The sequence below is a fragment of the Parasteatoda tepidariorum genome, unplaced genomic scaffold (genome assembly GCF_982258835.1).
Source record: "Parasteatoda tepidariorum strain Cologne lab strain unplaced genomic scaffold, Ptep-v5.0 scaffold_18, whole genome shotgun sequence".
In the NCBI taxonomy this organism is placed as follows: domain Eukaryota; kingdom Metazoa; phylum Arthropoda; class Arachnida; order Araneae; family Theridiidae; genus Parasteatoda; species Parasteatoda tepidariorum.
The window spans coordinates 461,086-468,900 of record NW_028257377.1 but is presented as its reverse complement, the minus strand read 5'-3'; positions in this window follow the sequence as shown (position 1 = coordinate 468,900).

Genomic DNA, 7,815 nt, shown 5'->3' with positions numbered 1-7,815 from the left:
TAATACCTGGTCCGATTTAAATATTATGGGTCAATATTAAGGTCTGATATCGCACCTTGCGTTGGTTAACCATTGAAAGATGTCTTTGAATTTTTAAAGCATTTTAGAACGCTTATTTCCTCATTTTAAGCTTCTCAGAACACTTTATTTCGCATAGGCATACATAGTAAACTTTAGGGTCACTCTGTGTACCCCCTAAGAGACCTATAATTATTTCCCGTGGTAGGGAACAATATTTCCCTGTAATATAATACGTGGTCCAATTTAAAAATTATAGGTCAATATTAAGGTCCGATACCGTACCGTTAGTTAACATAGAAAAATGTCTTTGAATTTTTAAAGCATTTTAGAACGTTTATTTCCTCATTTTAAGCTTTTCTGAACACTTTATTTCCCATAGGCATACATAGTAAACTTTAGGGTCACGCTGTGTACCCCCTAATTGACCTATAATTATTTCCTGTGGTAGGGAACACTATAACCCTGTAATATAATACCTGGTCCAATTTAAATATTATGGTTCCATATTAAGGTCTGATATCGCGCCTTGCGTTAGTTAACCATTGAAAGATGTCTTTGAATTTTTAAAGCATTTTAGAACGCTTATTTCTTCATTTTAAGCTTCTCAGAACACTATATTTCGCATAGGCATACATAGTAAACTTTAGGGTCACGCTGTGTACCCCCTAAGAGACCTATAATTATTTCCCGTGGTAGGGAACAATATTACCCTGTAATATATTACGTGGTCCAATTTAAAAATTATAGGTCAATATTAAGGTCCGATACCGTACCGTTAGTTAACATAGAAAAATGTCTTTGAATTTTTAAAGCATTTTAGAACGCTTATTTCCTCATTTTAAGCTTCTCAGAACACTTTATTCCGCATAGGCATACATAGTAAACTTTAGGGTCACGCTGTGTACCCCCTAAATGACCTATAATTATTTCCCGTGGGAGGGAACAATATTTCCCTGTAATATAATACGTGGTCCAATTTAAAAATTATAGGTCAATATTAAGGTCCGATACCGTACCGTTAGTTAACATAGAAAAATGTCTTTGAATTTTTAAAGCATTTTAGAACGCTTATTTCCTTATTTTAAGCTTCTCAGAACACTTTATTTCGCATAGGCATACATAGTAAACTTTAGGGTCACTCTGTGTACCCCCTAATTGACCAATAATTATTTCCTGTGATAGGGTACACTATAACCCTGTAATATAATACGTGGTCCAATTTAAAAATTATAGGTCAATATTAAGGTCCGATACCGTGCCGTTAGTTAACATAGAAAAGTGTCTTCGTATTTCCTTGTTTTAATGCACTATTTAAAATATACATAGTGTACGCCCTAATTGACCTATAATTATTTCCTGTAGTAGGATACACTATTACCCTGTAATATAATACCTGGTCCAATTTAAATATTATGGGTCAATATTAAGGTCTGATATTGCGCCTTGCGTTAGTTAACCATTGAAAGATGTCTTTGAATTTTTAAAGCATTTTAGAATGCTTATTTCCTCATTTTAAGCTTTTCAGAACACTTTATTTCGCATAGGCATACATAGTAAACTTTAGGGTCACTCTGTGTACCCCCTAATTGACCTATAATTATTTCCTGTGGTAGGGTACACTATAACCCTGTAATATAATAGGTGGTCCAATTTTAAAATTATAGGTCAATATTAAGGTCCGATACCGTGCCGTTAGTTAACATAGAAAAGTGTCTTCGAATTTCCTTGTTTTAATGCACTATTTAAAATATACATAGTGTACCCCCTAATTATCCTTTAATTATTTCCTGTGGTAGGGTACACTATTACCCTGTAATATAATACCTGGTCCAATTTAAATATTATGGGTCAATATTAAGGTCTGATATTGCGCCTTGCGCTAGTTAACCATTGAAAGATGTCTTTGAATTTTAAAAGCATTTTAGAACGCATATTTCTTCATTTTAAGCTTCTCAGAACACTTTATTTCGCATAGGCATACATAGTAAACTTTAGAGTCACTCTGTGTACCCCCTAATTGACCTTAATTATTTCCTGTGGTAGGGTACACTATAACCCTGTAATATAATACGTGGTCCAATTTAAAAATTATAGGTCAATATTAAGGTCCGATACCGTGCCGTTAGTTAACATAGAAAAGTGTCTTCGTATTTCTTTGTTTTAATGCACTATTTAAAATATACATAGTGTACCCCCTAATTGACATATATATATTTCCTGTGGTAGGGTACACTATTACCCTGTAATATAATACCTGGTCCAATTTAAATATTATGGGTCAATATTAAGGTCTGATATCGCGCCTTGCGTTAGTTAACCATTGAAAGATGTCTTTGAATTTTTAAAGCATTTTAGAACGCTTATTTCTTCATTTTAAGCTTCTCAGAACACTCTATTTCGCATAGGCATACATAGTAAACTTTAGGGTCACGCTGTGTACCACCTAATTGACCTATAATTATTTCCTGTGGTAAGTTACACTATTACCCTGTAATATAATACGTGGTACAATTTAAAAATTATAGATCAATATTAAGGTCCGATACCGTGCCGTTAGTTAACATAGAAAAGTGTCTTCGTATTTCCTTGTTTTAATGCAGTATTTAAAATATACATAGTGTACCCCCTAAATGACCTATAATTATTTCCTGTGGTAGGGTACACTATTACCCTGTAATATAATAGGTGGTCCAATTTAAAAATTATAGGTCAATATTAAGGTCCGATACCGTGCCGTTAGTTAACATAGAAAAATGTCTTTGAATTTTTAAAGCATTTTAGAACGCTTATTTCCTCATTTTAAGCTTCTCAGAGCACTTTATTTCGCATAGGCATACATAGTAAACTTTGGGGTCACTCTGTGTACCCCCTAATTGACCTATAATTATTTCCTGTGGTAGGGTACACTATAACCCTGTAATATAATACGTGGATCAATTTAAAAATTATAGGTCAATATTAAGGTCCGATACCGTGCCGTTAGTTAACATAGAAAAATGTCTTCGAATTTCCTTGTTTTAATGCACTATTTAAAATATACATAGTGTACCCCCCAATTGATCTATAATTATTTCCTGTGGTAGGGTACACTATTACCCTGTAATATAATACCTGGTCCGATTTAAATATTATGGGTCAATATTAAGGTCTGATATCGCGCCTTGCGTTGGTTAACCATTGAAAGATGTCTTTGAATTTTTAAAGCATTTTAGAATGCTTATTTCCTCATTTTAAGCTTCTCAGAACAATTTATTTCGCATAGGCATACATAGTAAACTTTAGGGTCACTCTGTGTACCCCCTAAGAGACCTATAATTATTTCCCGTGGTAGGGAACAATATTTCCCTGTAATATAATACGCGGTCCAATTTAAAAATTATAGGTCAATATTAAGGTCCGATACCGTACCGTTAGTTAACATAGAAAAATGTCTTTGAATTTTTAAAGCATTTCAGAACGCTTATTTCCTCATTTTAAGCTTTTCTGAACACTTTATTTCCCAAAGGCATACATAGTAAACTTTAGGGTCACGCTGTGTACCCCCTAATTGACCTATAATTATTTCCTGTGGTAGGGTACACTATAACCCTGTAATATAATACGTGGTCCAATTTAAAAATTATAGGTCAATATTAAGGTCTGATATTGCGCCTTGCATTAGTTAACCATTGAAAGATGTCTTTGAATTTTTAAAGCATTTTAGAACGCTTATTTCTTCATTTTAAGCTTCTCAGAACACTTTATATCGCATAGGCATACATAGTAAACTTTAGGGTCACGCTGTGTACCCCCTAAGTGACCTATAATTATTTCCCGTGGTAGGGAACAATATTACCCTGTAATATATTACGTGGTCCAATTTAAAAATTATAGGTCAATATTAAGGTCCGATACCGTACCGTTGGTTAACATAGAAAAATGTCTTTGAATTTTTAAAGCATTTTAGAACGCTTATTTCCTCATTTTAAGCTTCTCAGAACACTTTATTTTGCATAGGAATACATAGTAAACTTTAGGGTCACGCTGTGTACCCCCTAATTGACCTATAATTATTTCCCGTGGTAAGGAACAATATTACCCTGTAATATATTACGTGGTCCTATTTAAAAATTATAGGTCAATATTAAGGTCCGATACCGTACCGTTAGTTAACATAGAAAAATGTCTTTGAATTTTTAAAGCATTTTAGAACGTTTATTTCCTCATTTTAAGCTTCTCAGAACACTTTATTTCGCATAGGCATACATAGTAAACTTTAGGGTTACGCTGTGAACCCCCTAAGTGACCTATAATTATTTCCCGTGGTAGGGAACAATATTACCCAGTAATATAATACGTGGGCCAATTTAAAAATTATAGGTAAATATTAAGGTCCGATACCGTGCCGTTAGTTAACATAGAAAAGTGTCGTCGAGTTTCCTTGTTTTAATGCACTATTTAAAATATACATAGTGTACCCCCCAATTGACCTATAATTATTTCCTGTGGTAGGGTACACTATTACCCTGTAATATAATACCTGGTCCAATTTAAATATTATGGGTCAATATTAAGGTCTGATATCGCGCCTTGCGTTGGTTAACCATTGAAAGATGTCTTTGAATTTTTAAAGCATTTTAGAACGCTTTTTTCCTCATTTTAAGCTTCTCAGAACACTTTATTTCGCATAGGCATACATAGTAAACTTTAGGGTCACGCTGTGTACCCCCTAAGAGACCTATAATTATTTCCCGTGGTAGGGAACAATTTTACCCTGTAATATATTACGTGGTCCAATTTAAAAATTATAGGTCAATATTAAGGTCCGATACCGTACCGTTAGTTAACATAGAAAAATGTCTTTGAATTTTTAAAGCATTTTAGAACGCTTATTTCCTCATTTTAAGCTTCTCAGAACTATTTATTTCGCATAGGCATACATAGTAAACTTTAGGGTCACGCTGTGTACCCCCTAAATGACATATAATTATTTCCCGTGGTAGGGAACAATATTACCCTGTAATATAATACCTGGTAAAATTTAAATATTATGGGTCAATATTAAGGTCTGATATCGCGCCTTGCGTTGGTTAACCATTGAAAGATGTCTTTGAATTTTTAAAGCATTTCAGAAAGCTTATTTCTTCATTTTAAGCTTCTCAAAACATTTTATTTCGCATAGGCATACATAGTAAAATTTAGGGTGACGCTGTGTACCCCCTAAATGACCTATAATTATTTCCTGTGGTAGGGTACACTATTACCCTGTAATATAATACGTGGTCCAATTTAAAAATTATAGGTCAATATTAAGTTCCGATACCGTGCCGTTAGTTAACATAGAAAAATGTCTTTGAATTTTTAAAGCATTTTAGAACGCTTATTTCCTCATTTTAAGCTTCTCAGAACACTTTATTTCGCATAGGCATACATAGTAAACTTTAGGGTCACGCTGTGTACCCCCTAATTGACCTATAATTATTTCCTGTGGTAGGGTACACTATAACCCTGTAATATAATACGTGGTCCAATTTAAAAATTATAGGTCAATATTAAGGTCCGATACCGTGCCTTTAGTTAACATAGAAAAATGTCTTCGAATTTCCTTGTTTTAATGCACTATTTAAAATATACATAGTGTACCCCCCAATTGATCTATAATTATTTCCTGTGGTAGGGTACACTATTACCCTGTAATATAATACCTGGTCCGATTTAAATATTATGGGTCAATATTAAGGTCTGATATCGCACCTTGCGTTGGTTAACCATTGAAAGATGTCTTTGAATTTTTAAAGCATTTTAGAACGCTTATTTCCTCATTTTAAGCTTCTCAGAACACTTTATTTCGCATAGGCATACATAGTAAACTTTAGGGTCACTCTGTGTACCCCCTAAGAGACCTATAATTATTTCCCGTGGTAGGGAACAATATTTCCCTGTAATATAATACGTGGTCCAATTTAAAAATTATAGGTCAATATTAAGGTCCGATACCGTACCGTTAGTTAACATAGAAAAATGTCTTTGAATTTTTAAAGCATTTTAGAACGTTTATTTCCTCATTTTAAGCTTTTCTGAACACTTTATTTCCCATAGGCATACATAGTAAACTTTAGGGTCACGCTGTGTACCCCCTAATTGACCTATAATTATTTCCTGTGGTAGGGAACACTATAACCCTGTAATATAATACCTGGTCCAATTTAAATATTATGGTTCCATATTAAGGTCTGATATCGCGCCTTGCGTTAGTTAACCATTGAAAGATGTCTTTGAATTTTTAAAGCATTTTAGAACGCTTATTTCTTCATTTTAAGCTTCTCAGAACACTATATTTCGCATAGGCATACTTAGTAAACTTTAGGGTCACGCTGTGTACCCCCTAAGAGACCTATAATTATTTCCCGTGGTAGGGAACAATATTACCCTGTAATATATTACGTGGTCCAATTTAAAAATTATAGGTCAATATTAAGGTCCGATACCGTACCGTTAGTTAACATAGAAAAATGTCTTTGAATTTTTAAAGCATTTTAGAACGCTTATTTCCTCATTTTAAGCTTCTCAGAACACTTTATTCCGCATAGGCATACATAGTAAACTTTAGGGTCACGCTGTGTACCCCCTAAATGACCTATAATTATTTCCCGTGGGAGGGAACAATATTTCCCTGTAATATAATACGTGGTCCAATTTAAAAATTATAGGTCAATATTAAGGTCCGATACCGTACCGTTAGTTAACATAGAAAAATGTCTTTGAATTTTTAAAGCATTTTAGAACGCTTATTTCCTTATTTTAAGCTTCTCAGAACACTTTATTTCGCATAGGCATTCATAGTAAACTTTAGGGTCACGCTGTGTACCCCCTAATTGACCTTTAATTATTTCCTGTGGTAGGGTACACTATAACCCTGTAATATAATACGTGGTCCAATTTAAAAATTATAGGTCAATATTAAGATCTGATATTGCGCCTTGCGTTAGTTAACCATTGAAAGATGTCTTTGAATTTTTAAAGCATTCTAGAACGCTTATTTCTTCATTTTAAGCTTCTCAGAACACTCTATTTCGCATAGGCATACATAGTAAACTTTAGGGTCACGCTGTGTACCCCCTAATTGAAATATAATTATTTCCTGTGGAAGGGTACACTATAACCCTGTAATATAATACGTGGTCCAATTTAAAAATTATAGGTCAATATTAAGGTCCGAGACCGTGCCGTTAGTTAACATAGAAAAGAGTCTTCGAATTTCCTTGTTTTAATGCACTATTTAAAATATACATAGTGTACCCCCTAATTGACCTATAATTATTTCCTGTTGTAGGGTACACTATTACCCTGTAATATGATACCTGGTCCAATTTAAATATTATGGTTCCATATTAAGGTCTGATATCGCGCCTTGCGTTAGTTAACCATTGAAAGATGTCTTTGAATTTTTAAAGCATTTTAGAACGCTTATTTCTTCATTTTAAGCTTCTCAGAACACTATATTTCGCATAGGCATACATAGTAAACTTTAGGGTCACGCTGTGTACCCCCTAAGAGACCTATAATTATTTCCCGTGGTAGGGAACAATATTACCCTGTAATATATTACGTGGTCCAATTTAAAAATTATAGGTCAATATTAAGGTCCGATACCGTACAGTTAGTTAACATAGAAAAATGTCTTTGAATTTTTAAAGCATTTTAGAACGCTTATTTCCTTATTTTAAGCTTCTCAGAACACTTTATTTCGCATAGGCATTCATAGTAAACTTTAGGGTCTCGCTGTGTACCCCCTAATTGACCTTTAATTATTTC